This window comes from Canis lupus, chromosome 16 (genome assembly GCF_003254725.2).
Source record: "Canis lupus dingo isolate Sandy chromosome 16, ASM325472v2, whole genome shotgun sequence".
NCBI lineage: Eukaryota > Metazoa > Chordata > Mammalia > Carnivora > Canidae > Canis > Canis lupus.
In genome coordinates, this window is record NC_064258.1 from 38,556,809 (window position 1) to 38,575,577 (window position 18,769).

General features: G+C 33.8%; 1 protein-coding gene across 1 annotated transcript in view; it reads right to left on the bottom strand.

The window, feature by feature from the left end:
- Positions 1–18,769, bottom strand: part of SGCZ (sarcoglycan zeta) — a 459,941-nt gene that overhangs the window by 106,451 nt on the left and 334,721 nt on the right. The gene's annotated exons all lie outside the window — the stretch shown is intronic.

The window sequence follows — 18,769 nt, forward strand, 5'->3', positions numbered from 1 at the left end:
TCTAGAATAGATCACATACTGGGTCACAAATCAGGTCTCAACCAGCACAAAAAACTGGGATAATTCCCTGAATATTTTCAGACCACAATATTTTGAAACTGGAACTCAGTCACAAGAGGAAATCTGGAAAGAACCCAAATTCATGGAAGCTAAAGAGCATCATATTAAAGAATGAATGGGCCAACCAGGAAATGAAAGAAGAATTTTAAAAATTCATGGAAACAAATGAAAATGAAAACACAACTGCTCAAAATCTTTAGGATGCAACAAAGGTGACCCTAAGAGGGAAGTATATAGCAATACAAGCCTTTCTCAAGAAACAAGAAAAGTCTTAAATAAACAACCTAATCTTACACCTACAGGAACTGGAGAAAGAACAGCAAAAGAATCCTAAACCCAACAGGAGAAGAGAGATAATAAATATTAGAGCAGAAATCAATGAAATAGAAACCAAAAGAACAGTAGAACAGATCAATGAAACTAAGAGTTGGTTCTCTGAAAGAATTAATAAGATAGACAAACCCTTGGCCAGATTTACCAAAAAGAAAAGACAAATGACCCCCCCCCCCAAATATAATCATGAATGAAAGAGGAGATATCCTAACCAACACCAAAGAAATACAAACAATTATAAGAACATATTAAAAGCAAGTATATGTCAAAAAATTAGACAATCTGGAAAAAATGGATGTATTCCTAGAGATGTATAAACTACCAAAACTGAAACAGGAAGAAATAGAAAACCTGAACAGACCTAAAACCAGCAAAGAAGTTGAAGCAGCAATCAAAAATCTCCCAACAAACAATGGTCCAGGGCTTCCCAGGGGATTTCTACCAAACATTTAAATAAGAATTAACACCTATTCTTCTGAAGCTGTTTCAAAAAATAGATATGGAAGGAAAACTTCCACACTCATTCTATGAGGCCTGCATTGCCTTGATCCCAAAACCAGACAAAGACTCCACCAAAAAGAATTACAGACCAATTTCTCTGATGAACATGGATGCAAAAATTCTCACCAAAATGCTAGCCAATAGGGTCCAACAGTACACCAAAAGGATTATTCACCAAGACCAAATAGGACTTATTCCTGGGCTGCAAGAGTGGTTCCACATCCACAAATCAATCAATATGATACACTATATCAATAAAAGAAAGGACAGGAACCATATGCATAAAAAGCATTTGACAAAGTACAGCATCCTTTCTTTATTAAAAGTTTTCAGAGTAGGGATATGGCAGGGATGTCCTCTTTCACCATTGCTATTCGACATAGTACTAGAAGTCCTAGCCTCAGCAATCAGACAACATAAAGAAATAAAAGACATCCAAATCAGCAAAGAAGTCAGACTCTGACTCTTTGCAGATGACATGATACTTTACGTGGAAAACCCAAAAGAATCCATCCCAAAATTGCTAGAACTCATACAGCAAGTTAGCAATGTGGCAAAGATATAAAATCAATGTACAGAAATCAGTTGCATTTCTGCACACTAACAGTGAGTCAGTAGAAGGAAAAATTAAGGAATTAATCCCACTTACAACTGCACCCAAAATCATAAGATATCTTGGAATAAACTTAACCAAAGAGGCAAAGGATCTTATTCAGAAAACTATAGAACACTCATGAAAGAAATTGAGGAAGACACAAAGAAACAGAAAAAAAAACTTTCTATGCTTATGGATTGGAAGAAGAGATATTATTAAAATGTCGGTGCTACCTAGAGCAATCTATACTTTCAATGCAATTTCTATCAAAATACTATCAACTTATTTCACAGAATTGGAACAAATATCCTAAAATTTGTGTGGAACCACAAAAGACTGAATAGTCAAAGGAATGTTGAAAACAAAACAGAACAAAACAAAACTGTTGGCATCACAATTCTGGACTTCAAGCTCTATTCAAAAGCTGTAATCAAGACAGTATGGTATTGGCACAATAACAGACACATAGATCATTGGAACAGAATAGAGAACCCAGAAATGTACAATCAATTCTATGGTCAACTAATATTTGATAAAGTAGGAAAGAATATCCAATGAAAAAACAAATGGTGTTGGGAAAATTGGACAGCCATGTACAGGAGAATGCATCTGGACCACTTTCTCACACCTTACACAAAAATAGACTCTGACCTAAAGGAATGAGACAGGAATCCACCGAAGTTCCATAGGAGAACTCAGGCAGTAACCTTTGTTACCTTGGCCACAGCAACTTCTTGCTAGAACCACCTCCAAAAGCAAGGGAAACATAGGCAAAAATAAACTATTGTGACTTCATCAAGATTAAGAGCTTTTGCACAGCAAAGGAAACAGTCAACAAAACCAAGAAACAACCAACAGAAAGAGAAAGAGATTTGCAAATGACACATCAAATAAAGGGGTAGTATCCAAGAACTTATGAAACTCAATACCTAAAGAACAAATCAAGAAATGGGCAGAAGACTTGAACAGACATTTCTCCAAAGAATACCTACATATGGCCAACAGACACATGAAAAAATGCTCCACATCACTTGGCATCAGGGAAATATAATCAAAACCACAATGAGATACTACCTCATACCAGTCAGAATGGCTAAAATTAACAAATCAGGAAATGACAGATTCCTGGTGAGAATACAGGGAAAGGGGAACCCTCTTGCACTGTTGGTGGGAATGCAAGCTGGTGCAGCCACTTTGGAAAACAGTACAGAAGTTCCTCAGAAAGTTGAAAACAGAGCTACCCTATGACTGACCCAGCAATTGTACTACTGGGTATTTACTCCAAATATATAACTAAAGTTGTCCAAAGGAACACCTGTACTCCGATATTTATAGTAGTAACATCCACAATAGCCAAAATATGGAAAGAACCTGGATGTCCATCAGCAGATGAATGGATAAAGAAGATGATGTGTGTGAATATATATAATGGACTACTACTTAGCCATCAAAAAATGCAGTCTTGCCATTTGCAGCAACATGGATGCAACCAGAGGATATTATACTAACCAAAGAAGTCAATGAGAGAAAGACAATTATTATATGATCTCACTGATATGTGGAATATAAGAAACAAAGCAGAATTCATAGAAGAAGAAAGGAGGGGCAAATGAGTGCCTCAGTGCTTGAGTGTCTGCCTTTGACTCAAGTTGTGAACTCTGGGTCCTGGGATCGAGTCTCGCATCAGACTCCACACAGGGAGCCTGCTTCTCCCTCTGCCTATGTCTCTGTCTCTCTCTCTCTCTGTGTCTCTCATGAATAGATAAATAAATAAAATCTTTAAAAACAAAGAAGGAAAAAATAAACAAGATGAAATTAGAGGAATCATAATAGATTCTTAATCATAGGAAACAAACTGAGGGTTGCTAGAGAGGAATGGGGTGTTAGGATTGTTTAACTGGGTAGGATGGACACTAAAGAGGGCACACGTTATAATGAGAACTGGGTATTACATAAGACTGATGAATCCTTGATCTCTTCCTTTGAAGAGATTATATGTTAATAACTGAATTTAAATTTAAAAAATTTAAAAAAAATATTTGTAGGTAACAAGGAGGGGAATAGAGATCTTGCTCATTTGGTTATTGAGTTATCACACGTTTTCAGCAAATTTCACTAGTTCTAAACTCATTTCAATTAGATCCCTATTATACTTTATATTATTTTTATTGGAATTTTTCTGAGGCTATTTAGCAATATCATATGTATCTTTTTATGTAAGGGTTGAAGTTATATTTGGCTATATTACTTTGTTGTTATTACTGAGCATAGTTCCAAGGCAGAATAAATATTTGTTAAATGAATGAATCAAAACAAAAATTAAAAAATCAAAGAGCCCTTTCTTGTTCCAAAAAAAAACACCTAAAAATTATGGGACAAAAAGTCAACAAGATATATATAAATTGAAAAATATGATCAAATAGGATCCTTATTGGCATATATAGAACTGTTTATCAGGCAAAACTTAAATATAAATTATTTTCAAGTGCCCAAGGAACTTCTACCAAATGTATGTGTTTCTTTACCACATCTGGGGTCCTACAGTAAATCTTAACAAATTTAAAGCATTTGAATATGTATGGAATATGTTTTAAGTTTATAATGGAATCAAACCAGAAATCAATAATAGAAAGACAGTGGGAAATTTTTCAAATACTTAAAACTTAACACATTTATTAATTATTCCTGGGTCAAAGAAGTCTCAGAAAATAAAAATATACAGAACTGAATGAAAATGAGCATAGAATACATAAAAATAAAAATAAAAAAATAGCATTAGCATGAAAGCAGGCACAAGAGGAAGCTTATAGTACTACAAACTATCACAAAATGGAAACTAAGTTTCACAGTCATAGTCTAAGTTCCTATTTTAGGAAACTTGGAAAAAATGGCAAAGTAAGTCAAAACAGTTAGAAAGAATGAAATAATAAGCAATTGGATGAAATCAAAGCAATTGGATGTGGGGAAGCCACAGGGAAAATTGGTAAATCCAAAAGCTGTTTCTTTGAGAAAAAATAAAAAGTAAAAGTAATACACTCTCAAAACTGAAAATTATGAAAGAAAGCACAAATCACCAACATCAGGAATTAAAGATGGGATATCACTACAGATGCTGCAGTTGTTAAAATGATAAAGATAATCCAATGAACAAACTTATGCTCATAAAATTGAACATTTAGAAAAAAACAAACCAACTTCTACACACTACCAAAAGCAAAAAAAAGATGGTGAAATAGGCAACCTGTTCTATAATGCTAAATGAAATTTAAAAACCCCCTCAAAAGAAATATTCTTTCCTAGATAATTTCTATGTAATCTTCAAAAAATTTTTAAAAAGGGAGACTACTTTCTCATTCTATCAAGTTAATGTTACCCTGATACTAAATCCATCCAAAGACAGTAAAAAACAAACACTCCTATACACAAGCAAGCAAACAACAACAAAATCCTAGAATGCAACATGTTTTAGGAACTTAGATGCAGAAAATCCTCAACAAAATAGCAGCAAACATAATCCAAGGACATATACAAAAAATTCTTCCCTATGACCAAGTGGGATTTTATTCCACTTGTGGAAGGCTATTTCAACTTTCAAAAAACAAAGTAATCCAATAAAATCTATAGAGAACAAGTCATACAATCATGTCACTTGCAGAAAAATATTTGTCAAAGTCTGACATCCACACAAGATAGGAAATCTTAGCAATCTAGAAGTAGAGGGAACTTCTTCAACTTGAAATAAAGCCTATACCTAACATCAGAATAATGAAAGACTGAATGCTTTTGTCCTAAAATCAGTAACAAGGCAAGTGTGTTGGCCCTCACACTCTTTCTCTGTTTAGAATACTCTTTAGAATGTTCCAAGCATTCTAGTCAGCAAAATATGACAACAGAAAAGTAAGGGCTATTAGAAGTAATAGAAGAGAATCTTGTGCAGAACAGTTATGGATCTTGATGTAATAATAGGTATACAAAATTAAGCATGTAGTAAAATTGCATAGATGTCTATTCATACATGCAAATGAGTGCATGTACAACTTGTGAAATCTGAATAAACTGTGTATTGTACTGATTCCATTTCCTCAGCTTTGATATTATGCAATTATATAAGATATAATTATATAAGATATAACACTAGGAGGAAGAAGAAAAATATATTATTTCAATAGATGAAGAAAAAGTATTTCAGAATATTTAAAATCCACTAATTATTTATTTTAAAAAAGGTGCAAAGAAGCTAAAGAAGGACGCTTCCTCATCTGATTAAAGAAACAGCTGTTGCCATTTCCACCATCTCAAGTTGTGGGAAACAAAAAAGAAAAACACATTTGTATAAGGTATATTACATTGGGGTAGATATTGTAATCATTAAAGTAGTATACTCCTTAGCATTTGAGCATGGGCAGGGAGGTTAAGAATCAAATAGAAGTAAAGTAAAGGATTCATTTGGTCTGCCTAGTATAGAACAAAAAAATTGAATTTCAAGAAGCCCATGAAGAGGGAGCTCATAAAGGGACATGGAGTTTTGAAGGAATAAAAGGACAACGAATGAAAATGCAATTTTCTTCTCATAAGATAGCAAGTGTATAAGCAATGTCTTACATGCATGTGTTATGCGGGTGTATGTGTAAAACCTGAAAAGAGGATTTGGTCCTAGGAATATCATAGTTCTGAACTGAGAAAGAATATTTGGGAAGACAAATCTATGTATTATTAAATGCTCTCTTTGCACTTATCACATTTAGATATGATTTTATGATTAACATCTGCAGTTCCCGCTAGAGGAATTGTTGTATCGGCTCACCACTGTATCTCCATTCCTAGCTCAGTCCCTCATATATGGTAACACCTAGTTAATACTTGTTAAATAAATAAAACTGTTGAGCTAAAATAAAAATAATGAAATAAATATAAAAATAATAACAGCAATAGCTAGAACAGAGTGGTTTCTACTTAGTAGGTATCATGCTTTACACACATTGATTGATTACATTATTATGATGACTATGTAGGTGTAGTCCCATAGTTAGTTTGTCCAGTGTAGATTCCAAAAAGAAGGGACTCAAAACCAGAAGAGATTGGAGAAAACATCCTCCAGCAACAGGAAACCTCAAAGACACTGAGGGTATTGTATTGGTGCCAGCTACAGGAGTCCTCTTTGGAAGTTCAACCAAGATGGTACTTTAGTTGATAGTTAGATAACTTCAGTTTTTTTTTTTTTAATGTTTATTTATTTATGATAGTCACACAGAGAGAGAGAGAGGCAGAGACACAAGCAGAAGGGAGAAGCAGGCTCCATGCACCGGGAGCCCGATGTGGGATTCGATCCCGGGTCTTCAGGATCGCGCCCTGGGCCAAAGGCAGGCGCCAAACCACTGCGCCACCCAGGGATCCCTAGATAACTTCAGTTTTGTTCATGAGAATATTAGCCCTCAGAAGAATTTTTAGTTTCATGCATGTAAATCAATAAATCTTTTCTTTCATAGCTCCTGTTGTAGACTGTACTCTGGAAAACCTTCCACAGACAGGATTGGATAGCTCTTCTGATATATTTTTCCACTACTGTTTTCAAATTTCAAATAAAACCTTCACCCTATGATCAGTTTATTGTGTTTATTATATAAAGACAGAGAGATTTAACTATTGGCTCTAAACTGTAAACAATTATGCTAATTTCAATTATTTAAGTAATCCCCTTCTCATATCTTCATCAGTTGGAAAGGCTATCTTATACTGAACTATTGTAGATACATGGTGTCTCTTGCTTTTCTATGGTATTCTATTGCTCTTGATCTCTCTAATCTCAAACTATATTAATTTTTGTGCTTGTAATGTTTCATATGTTCATATCAAAATTCTTTTGGCTTTTCATTTAAATAGTATTTTTTGGAAATATTTCATGATGTTGCAAAACATCCGTTAGTATTTTCATTTGAATTACTTTACATTTGTAATTTAGCTCAGGGAAGAACTTTAATAAATAAAAACGCATATTATAGAGTTCAGATTTTTAAAATGTTGATATTCAATAAATATCAATGTAAAATAATGGAATTAATAAAAGGCATTCAATTCACTATGTATTTTTTATGTTTTTAAAGAATTCACATCAAGAATAGTATTTTTTTACCAAAATTGATGAGCTGTTGGAATGTCAGAACACTAAGAGGGAACAAATATAAAACCTTAATGTTCTGTCAGAGACTGGTTAAAGGGCCAGATGCTATGGGTAATTTAATTGTGCTTATCGCCCAGCAGCAATCTCAGGAATGTCATGACACATGGAAGCACCTGCCTACGCTGATAAATCAAGTGATAACACTTAAAAAACTTAAGATGCTAAAATTAAATGTTACATTGAGTGATCATCCATACCATCCAATAAAAATTAGGGTAATTCTGAGTCAAGATCATCTTCTGCTTGTTCTCCCATTAAGAAACTACTTCTACTACCAATAAAAATGGTAGCAGCTAGCATTTCTATTGTGCTTAAAATGTTCTAGAAACTTGGTGAACATCAACTCAATTATCAAAATAACTGCACAAGCCAAGTATTGCCATTATGTCCATTTTATAGTTAGGAAAATTGGGGACAGAATGGTTAGCTAACTTGCCCAAATCGCACAGCTAGTAAGAGATAGCATGCAATTTAACCTCTGTCCTCTGGATCCAGAGCCCGTGGTCTTCACTCTGATACTTTTCTGCTTCCCAGACCCTTTGAATGCATGCTGCAACAGCAGTTGAGTTCCTGAGATCTTCTTCAGAGGATCAACTGACCACTCATTTATAGGATATCAAGGGTCACATTCTTTTTCTCCCCAGTCCCAGTTCTGTGCTCCCACTTTCCTCAATCTTTTACACGTGTTCTCTTAAAAACCTTCTTCTATACACTCTCTGCACCAGCTGGCCATCTATATTTCCAGGAAACCCAAACTAAGACACATGTTAAAAATATATACTTTCATCCTCTAGACACATTGAATTTGTTCCCATTCATCCATTTATTTCTAATTTATATCCACTAAGTATGTCTAATATTGTGCTACTCCGAGCTCAAGGTTTTTAAGTGACTCTTCATCCCAAATAATATCCCAAGGTTTTATACTTACATTGATAAGGATACCATCTGAACCTGACTAGCTTGTCAAGTTTAAACATAGTTCTTCCATATGCAAAGATTTTTCCTGAGAGATCATTAATTTTTATTTCAATACATTCATGAATAGATATATCAGGAGATGGAGATATCAAGAACAGAACAGAACCAATGGTAATACTTTAGTAAGTTTTTTTTTAATATTTTTTTTAAATTTTTATTTATTTATGATAGTCACAGAGAGAGAAAGAGAGGCAGAGACACAGGCAGAGAGAAGCAGGCTCCATGCACCGGGAGCCCGATGTGGGAATCGATCCTGGGTCTCCGGGATCGCGCCCTAGGCCAAAGGCAGGCGCCAAACCGCTGCGTCACCCAGGGATCCCTTTAGTAAGTTTTAATATTCTTGTCAGCAGATAAGATAGTCGTAGGGACTATTGTGGGTGTATACCTTGTAACAGGTTCAGAGGCAATATCTCCAGCTCTGAAAGCTAGGGAGATGAAAGAACAGTGAATTGGAAAAGTATTTAAATTTTCTAGTTGTCCCTTCCCTGGCTTTTTGCCAAATCTCAGGGTCAATGCATAGTATATGTTAATGTAACTTTGTGCTTCTTGAAATATAATTATATACAAAAGCTCAGTTACACTAAAATGATATTTATTTTGGTTCCTCTGATTATTTTGCAACACAGAAAGAAAGAAAAAGTATAAATTTAGATCTCTTGAAGTTCTGACACAGAAAAGATTTTATAATGTTATCATCAAATTACAAAATGACCAGTGAGGGAAAGAGGTATGATACAGAGAGAACGGAAGGAGGCCAGAAAGCACATTTAAGATCAGAGTCATTATTACATTAAGTTCTTTCTAATGTCACATAATATTCTTTCTTTGAAACACTTAGGAGATTGTCTTTCAAAATGATTTATTCTTATGACTTATACGGTGATTCTACCAACGTTTTCCTCAATCCATTAAATATTCTGCATATTAAGAAAATCTTTTGGTTTATTTTGAAGAGGCACATTTGGTGTTTGTATTCTATGCTCAGCCAATGACCTCGTGAACTACTATTTGACACTAAATCAGCTTTGAAGCATTTCTTCCTTTTATATTCAAAACACATTTTCCTTTTAAACTATTTAAATGATAGTAAACAGTTTAGAACCATAAACTTTATTAAATGGAGTATGTTTTTTCAATAGTTTCACATTGTTTGCACTCATCTTATTCCCTTGTCATGAACGTAATTTCAACAAATACTATAGATAATTTCTATTTTCATTGAGCTTTAAGGAGGTTATTCAAAAGTAGAAGTGGCTTATTTAGTGCAAAGAATAGTTATGGATTATTCTTTGTGTTCAAAGAATACAGACTATTCCAAATGATCAGTTTACTATAGGTGAAAAAACAGAATATGGAGCCAATTTTTAAAGTGAAGCTGATCCGTTTCGTTAAAAGTAAAACCAACAACTCTAAAAACATGTAGTATTAGTGTTGAAAGGAAACTTAACTCTCACCAACTAAAAACTGAGCAGATATATATTATTTGTTAGCCTCTTCAAAGTACCCAGTGCTAAATTTATGTTGAGTTAGAGATCATTATGGTTTTCAGGTAGACAACGAAAAAAATGGTTAGTTAGTTTCTTGGGCTTGAAGGAAAAGACAGGAAATGTTAGAGGCGTATATTTGTGAGTTATCCACATATGTTTGTATATTAAAGAAGCATATCATACAACTTAGATAAAGAATATAGACGACATAAAAACATGGGGCAGGCTTTAGTTATGATGGTGCTAGATGGAATATTTTTTTGCAAATAATTCTATTATTCTTAAGACTGAAAATGAAATGAGACTAATTTGAATTCACTTTATATCAATAAGGAAGATTCAGTTATTTCAATAAAATTAATATCTTGGTGGCAAATGACTAGTTATTATACATTTTCTTATACTGGAGAAAGAAACATAGTTAGACATTTACCGAAGCCCTTAGCGAAGTTTCTTAAAGTAATTTAACAATCTGTGTTAGCTTGTCAACTTTACAGGTATACCTTGTTTTATTGGGCTCCATTGAATTTTGCAGGTATTGCATTCTTTTTTTTAAAGATTTTATTTATTTATTCATGAGAGACACACACACACAGAGGCAGAGACATGGACAGAGGGAAAAGCAGGCTCCATGCCGGGAGCCCGATGTGGCACTTGACCCCAGGGCTCCAGGATCATGCCCTGAGCCAAAGGCAGATGCTCAATCGCTGAGCCACCCAGGCGGCCCTGCAGGTATTGCATTCTTTACAAATTGAAGAACTATGGCGACTCTGTGTCAAGAGCAACCGTATCAGTGCCATTTTTCAAACAGTATTTTCATACTTTGTCACATTTTGATAATTGCCACTTTCAAACTTTTTCATTATCATTATATTTATTATGGTCATCTGTGATCAGGGATCTTTGATGTTGCAATTTTAATTGTTTTGGGGTGCCTCATGCCATGTACATTACAGCAAAGAGCTTAATAAATGCATGCTAATTGTTTCACTGATGGGCCATTCTTCCAACTTTCTACCTCTTCTCCAGCCTCTCTATTCCCTGATACAGAATGATATTTAAATTAGGCCAATTAATAACCTACAGTGGCCTCTAAGTGTTACAGAGAAAGGAAAAATCAAATATCTCTCACTTATTATTTTTATTAAGCTTAAATTATTAAGCTTAGTGTGGAAGGCATCTTGAAAACTGAGAGAGGCTAAAAGCGAGACCTCTTACATCAGTTAGCCAAATGTGAATGCAAAGGAAAACTTCTTGAAGGAAACTAAAAGTCCTACTCCAGTGAACAAATGAATGATAAGAAAGCAAAACAATCTTCTTGCTGATATGTAGAAAGTTTTAGGGGTCTGGCCAGAAGATCAAAGCAGCCACAATATTCCCTTAAACCAAAACCTAATCCTAACTAGGCTCTAACTCTCTTCAGTTCTATGAAGGCTGAGAGATATGAGGAAGCTGCAGAAGAAAAGTTGGAAGCTAGCAGAGGTTGGGGTCATGGGGTTTGAAGAAAGAAGCCACCTCTATAACACGAAAGTGCAAGGGGAAGCAGCAAGTTAACAGAAGATCTAACTAAGATAATTCATGAAGGTGGCTATATTCAACAACAGATTTTCAGTGTAGGTGAAAGAACCTTCTATTGGAAGAAGATAACATCTCAGACTTTCATATATAGGTGGGGAGAAGTCAATACCTGGCTTCAGAGCTTCAAAGGAGAGACTGAATCTCTTCTTGGGGGCTGATACAGCTGGTGACTTTAAGTAGTAGGCAATGATCATTTGCCATTCTGAAAATTCTAGAGCCCTTAAGAATTATAGCAAATCTACTCTGCCTATGTTCTATAAAGGTAACAGTAAAGCACATCTGGGTATGATAGCACATCTGTTTACCACATAGCTTACTGATGTAATCACAAAGAGTTTGGCAATACTGGTTCCTCATTATGAGGAGTATGTTGTCAAGAGTCCAATAAATACTTGGAAACAAAAGAACTGCTCTTCATTTTTCTTCTTCCTCTACCCAATTTTCTATTCCCACCATGCTTTCTTTTTCTGATTATCCATTATCTGACTTGTAATTTCTCCAAAACTACACATAAGAATAGACACTCAATCTAAAGTGAAACAAAAGAAAAAAACTTATGTAGTTAACAGACTTAAACCATCATAGGTAATGGCCCTCTATGGTATATCTCCTCTATTCCATGACCAGGCAATTAGCATTGTTCTACAGTTATGGGCTTTGCTGAGACCTCATCTAGGGCTCCTGATACTGAAGTAAATGATCTTCTGTGTACATACGAACCCCTAAATTTTATTTAGCTTCCTACTGCCAGATGTTTTTTGATAATTAGTCTCATAACCTTACATTTGTGAACATTATGCCCCATTAGCCAAATTTCCAAAGATAAGTTTCTTATTAAGACCAACAAAAATTGCATGTTCAAAAAGCCAATTATATATGAAACTCAAATGCACCTATAATTCTGAGGTTCCATAAAGGGAGCCCCATTAAAAACAAAGGTTGGTCTAGTGTATAATTTATAGAGTCATTAATTTCAGATAAGTCAGGGCAGCCCAGGTGGCTCAGCGGTTTAGCGCCGCCTTCAGCCCAGGGTGTGATCCTAGAGACCCTGGATCAAGTCCCACGACAGGCTCCCTGCATGGAGCCTGCTTCTCCCTCTGCCTGTGTCTCTGCCCCCCTCCCCCCCGCCCCCCTCTCTCTGAGTTGTCTCTCATGAATAAATAAAATCTTTAAAAAAATTCAGATAAGTCATATAGCCACAATGCTAATTAAATTTATAAAATGTGAAGTCATAAATCACTCTTTTGCTATTTTGTTTACTTTATTCTAATTCTTTTACATACTTTTAATATATCATTTTTATTTTATTAAAATCTTCTTAATATTAAAATTTAAACAGTGAGCTATCATCATAGCATATTTTGATAATCTTTATGTAATCAGAATTAATATAATGGTTGTGTCTTGGGATCCCTGGGTGGCGCAGCGGTTTAGCGCTTGCCTTTGGCCCAGGGCGCGATCCTGGAGGTCCGGGATCGAATCCCACATCAGGCTCTCGGCGCATGGAGCCCACTTCTCCCTCTGCCTGTGTCTCTGCCTCTCTCTCTCTCTCTCTCTCTGTGACTATCATAAAAAAATAAAAATTAAAAAAAATGTTTTAAAAAATGGTTGTGTCTTTACTGTTTTCCACTGTGTTATGCAGTTAGAAATACTTAATGAGTTCTTGCATTAAATTTATTGGAAAAAATCTATATTATCTTCTTTAATCATCATAGAAAGAGATGGACTGGACTTGGTAGACTAAGATTGAGGAGTATGTCACTTTTATAAAATGTCTTAATGGGACCACCATTTCTCACTTGTCCTATTACTACCCTCATTCCTAAATATTCAAGATTAGATCTATTTCTTCGACACCTAGAGGCATTATTACCAAAGACCATAGTTTGAAACATATTGTGCCTAGAAGGGGAGAAAGTTCAAAGATATTTTCATATCAATCAAAGCATTAGTATCCACTGACAATTTTAGTGGATTAGCTACCCATGGTCTTGAGAAGTAGAAACTAACACCTTGCAGGGATGGTCTTTAGAGCCAAAACACAGAGCACTGTTAAGTGGAGCTGGCCTTGTAGAACTGTAATGATTGATCTCAGATTAGGGCATGGAGTATCTGGAAGAAGAAGGAGGACAGAAGCTAGCAAAGGTTGGAAATGACTAACCAGACCATCTACTTCAGAATTTGGCCTAGGTCCTCCAGGAAGAAAAATCCTTAGTATTCCTTGATTCTGCACATCTAACTACAAATACTTGAGAATTTAATTGAATATTTGAGACAACACATTTTTTTTTCTTTTTTTAAGGTAGTAATAGTTACACTACAAAAATGGTATAATGATTCAGGATGTTCAAACAATGGTATGAAATACTACTGTGGGGGTGCCTCAGGTGGCTCAGTCCATTAAGCATCCAACTCTTGATTTCAGGTCACATAGTGATCTTGGAGTTGTGAGATCAAATCCTGCATTGGGCTCCCTGCTCAGTGGGGAGTCTGCTCAAAATTCTCTCCCCCTCCTTCTTGCAGCCCCCTCACTTGATGCTCTTTCTCTTAAGTAAATACATCTTTTTAAAAAATGAAATACTCCAGTAATATAACTTCAAAACATGGATATTGTCTTCAGAAACTGTATTCCTTGTTACACTTGAGTTACACAGATTAAAGGTCCTACTAGTTTTTAAGAATGCCAGCCTTCTCCTAATATCACAGTCATCTGCTTTGATGTACTATTTTCTCAAATTGATTAATTTATATTAGATTAATTAATTAATTAATTGATTAATTACTATTTAAAATGAACACTGAAACATCAATAATGCACTTAATCTTTTAAAACGTGTGTGCAGTATTAAACCAAAGTGTTTTGTTGATGTCTTCTCCCAGATTTGCACAGACTATTTTACATAAAATACTCATTCTTATTAAGTTGTCCCAGACTATTACAGCATTCTTTAAGTTAAAAAAAATGAGTCAATGACAAAAAACATAAATTTGGTACGTGAGAATAATCTGTAACCTTCTACTTTTTATATGTCCTACACCATCTGCAGTCAATTAAGCAAATCCCAGGTGTTCACAGTAATTGCTTTAACGCAAGATTACATGTCACTTTAGGGATCATTAAATATTTATTATAAAACCCTCATCTACATTTTCTCCACTCATTTAGGGACAAAACATGCTGATGTTTAGTATTGACAAAAATAAACTGATTGGACTTGTTGGATTATTTTGTGGACTAGATGTCATTAAAAATACCGATTTGTAAGCCAAAATTTGGTGAAAGAATTAAAGCAACAATGATGCTGATTTAGCTGTGCTTACTTACGTTTGTCACTTTAAATGAAAAATCTGTACTTATAATTTGTGGCCAAGATATCATAAAATCAAATCAGATGTCATTTTGTGAGGATTAGTGAATAGTGGGGAATTTAATGGGTTAGAGGATTCATTAACTAATTTCCTCTCTAAAGGTAAAAGTAATTTTTTTATTTTCAGGAAACAACCAGTGACAATCTAACAAAATATTCATTTTATAGATAAGAAAAGTAAAACCAATAAGCCTGGCCAATTATATATAGAATTATTTACATACAGATCTAATAAAAACTACAATAATGATGTATATGTAATGCATACTATGCTCCAGGAAGTGCTCCCAAGTACTTCACATGTGTTCACTTACTCAATTCTCGCATCTACTATATGAGATGAACATTCATATTACCCTCATGGAAGCCTAGAGAATGGAGAATGCCCCGAGTAACCTATATGGGCCCCAATGCCGGGAGTGACAGATCTGGGATTTAGTTGGCTCCAGAATCCATGATCTTAACTATCAAAATATAATTCCTTTCTAAAGCTAGTTTCTGACTAAGGTATTATTTCTAAGTGAATATATTCTTCTAGAACATTTTGATATATAAATCACATGATCATCCCTCACAATATTGATATTAGAGAAAATCCATATATTCCTGTGGTTTGAAAATAATTTTCATTGAACTTATGTCCTGATTCTTTTTGGTTTTCCATAACATCTCTTAATAATTAGTCAAAATCAAAGTGTCTTTCTAGCAAGAATGTTTTGTGACAGGCATTGTGAAATCTTTGGATAAACAGATTAAATTAAACTTGTGGAACATTAAAAAAATGCTCATGGTTTAAACAATATAATAAACATTGTACAATAAATTCTTGATAGTAGCATAGTTATTATTAAGATTATGTGATTCATTTTAGAAACTATGCAATTTTATTCACTGCTTGCATTGCTGATGGTTTATTTTGCCATGATAGGTGATTAGTAAATATTTTTAGAAAAGTTTCTACACTTAAATTGTCTTGTAGCACATTGTATTGGATAAAATGCCGATGTCTCACTCAATCTGTGTATAGTAGCAGACTCAAAGTGTTTCTTTAAATGCTGTGCTGGCTTTGTTTCCCAGTACTTTCCTTATACAAATTCTGTGGGGGAGCCTGTGTGCTGTGTGTGTGTGTTATGTGTGTGTGCATGTGCACGCCTGCTTGCCTGTCTTGGATGTTGGAAATATACCGAGGTGGGCAGAAGAGTATCAACATAGTTAAGAGTCTTAGGGTCTTCAGTTTTCACTAAAGGATATCAATTTAATCATCAATTCACTTCTGAAATGAAAAGACTCAGACACAAACACTAACATTTTGGGCTCTCACTTCATCTGGCCAATGACAAGCTCAGGTGAAAATATATATCGTAAGGAATACTTAATAGACATATATATCATCACTTGCAGATAAGCTTAAATTTTTATTCCTGAATTACTTGAACCAGTAAACATGTTCTATTTTTTGCTCCCACAATTAATTTATCTCACTGTACTTCGCGGTCACACTCTGAGCATTCTTTAAAGCATGATGCCATACTATTAGCAGGCCTATGTTTCTTCTGATGTAGGGTTGTTAAAAATATGTACACTATGTCATCCACTTTTCTTTAAACAATGTGTACATTTTGCTCAGTGTATGTGAGAAAAAAAATACCTTGTTTTTCATAAAAAAACTCAGATGTTTCTCCTTAAACATAGTAGGATCATGCCATTATTCAGATTTTTCTTTACACCTTTACTACTAGAAAGGTCAATATGGTTTAATTAATCATTATATAGGATACAAATACCTTCCATATGGATAAAGGATGTACTAATTTTTCATGTATTTTTGTATACATGTACCTTTTAATTTTTATCTCTATAAACTTATAGTATTTTTAAATGGTTGTTTCAGTATATGGACTTTATTATTAGTGTATATTGACTCAAAATCCTGAGGAAACAACAAAAATATTCTCCTTATAGAATCTTAATGCCTAATTGTTCTCATCAAGTACAACTTCTCTTATCACAAGTAAAACAGATTTGATTTTAGGTGTATATAGCTAATTGACAGCTGCTAGAAAAGGCACAGGACCAGTACTAAAACATACCTGCCACTCAATATGCCCACTCCCTGACTGGCTCTCTTGTGAATCCCCTTGGGCAACGTAGGACCTCAGACCTCAGAGGAAACCAAATAGTCAACTCTCCTGCAGAAGCTGTCTATAATGGTTTTTATTTTATGTGGTGTTTAATCCTCAAATTGTGAATTATGAAAAACAAACTAGTACTAAGTCTTAGTATCACTTTGTTTAATTTATTGCAAATTACAGTCTTATTATCATATAGTAAAACTTATTTAAGGCAGCCATAACTCTAAGCTTTGAAGAAGTAATGAAGAAAGACAGAAAAATGAGAGATTACAGACTGTAATTAAGGTTTCTATATAATTTGGATATGTCACTGATTTCTGATAAATGGAAGTGAAGATATCCAAGATGAGTAAATGATTCTGACATTAAAAGTTAGCAGTTTCTAGCAGTGAACTTATTCTCCAAAATTTATTGAGCATTAAATAAGGAGAATTATAATGATATACATGATTTTATTTATTTTTATTTTTTTGATATACGTGATTTTAGATGAAGCATAAGATTGTGACTTAAAGCAGATTTTAAAAGTAAATATTTAGAACAATGACATTGCAATTATTTAATATCCAAATAGCATTAAAGTTTTACTGAGATGATGTTATAGATGTGACATTATGGACCTTCTTATCATGATTATGCCACAGGACCCACATAGCAGCTATTCTGGATTTCCCAAACGTGATTGAGTGTGACTGAAATTTAAATGAGAGAGAGTACCAAGAAAAGAAAAAAAAAGTAAAACAAAACTAACTCTGCCCATTGATATTTATTGTTCAACTTTTCAGTTTATCCTCCTTTTATTTTTATCCTCCACTATTTGACTCTTGATGACTAATGACCAACTTCTATGATGTGAACATTATGTCAAATAAAATTGAGTTATTACAAATAAAGTACAATTATATTTTTTGGAAATACATATATACTAAAATATAAATTGTATTTTTGGCTTCATTAAAGCAAATAGCATATTGAAAGTGTTTCATGTACCTACAAAGTGAGTAGACACAAATTAATGCTTATAAATCTCACTCTTCACATGCCATGTTCTTGTGTAATTTAAAAAGAACTATTGGAAGCATATATTTGTATTAAGGTGCTCATTAATTTTTCATTAAGATAAGGAAAACTCATTCCTCAAGACTGTAATTTACTATTTATAATATACTTTTATATACACACATATATTATCAATATTAGGTAATTTCCCCACAAAAAAGTTCAGTATTCTAAAGATATTTTATAGTTATACACAAATCACATATTTTATTTATTTTACATAATTAAAACTGACTTTTTATTTGTCTGTTTTCTTATAAAAATGGAGTCAAATAATAATGCCATGTAATATGAATCACTAATATTTGACAATAATGAGAAAACATTAATAATATTTTATCATTATCATATTTATAACTTCTAAAGCTCAAACATCTTAAAATATAAATACTCTCAACACCAACTTTATAAGTAATTGGTAAGTTAGGATTTATTATATTCATTTAATAAGTCATTTCTAATTTACATTAGCAGATAATATTTCCTAGAAAATTATT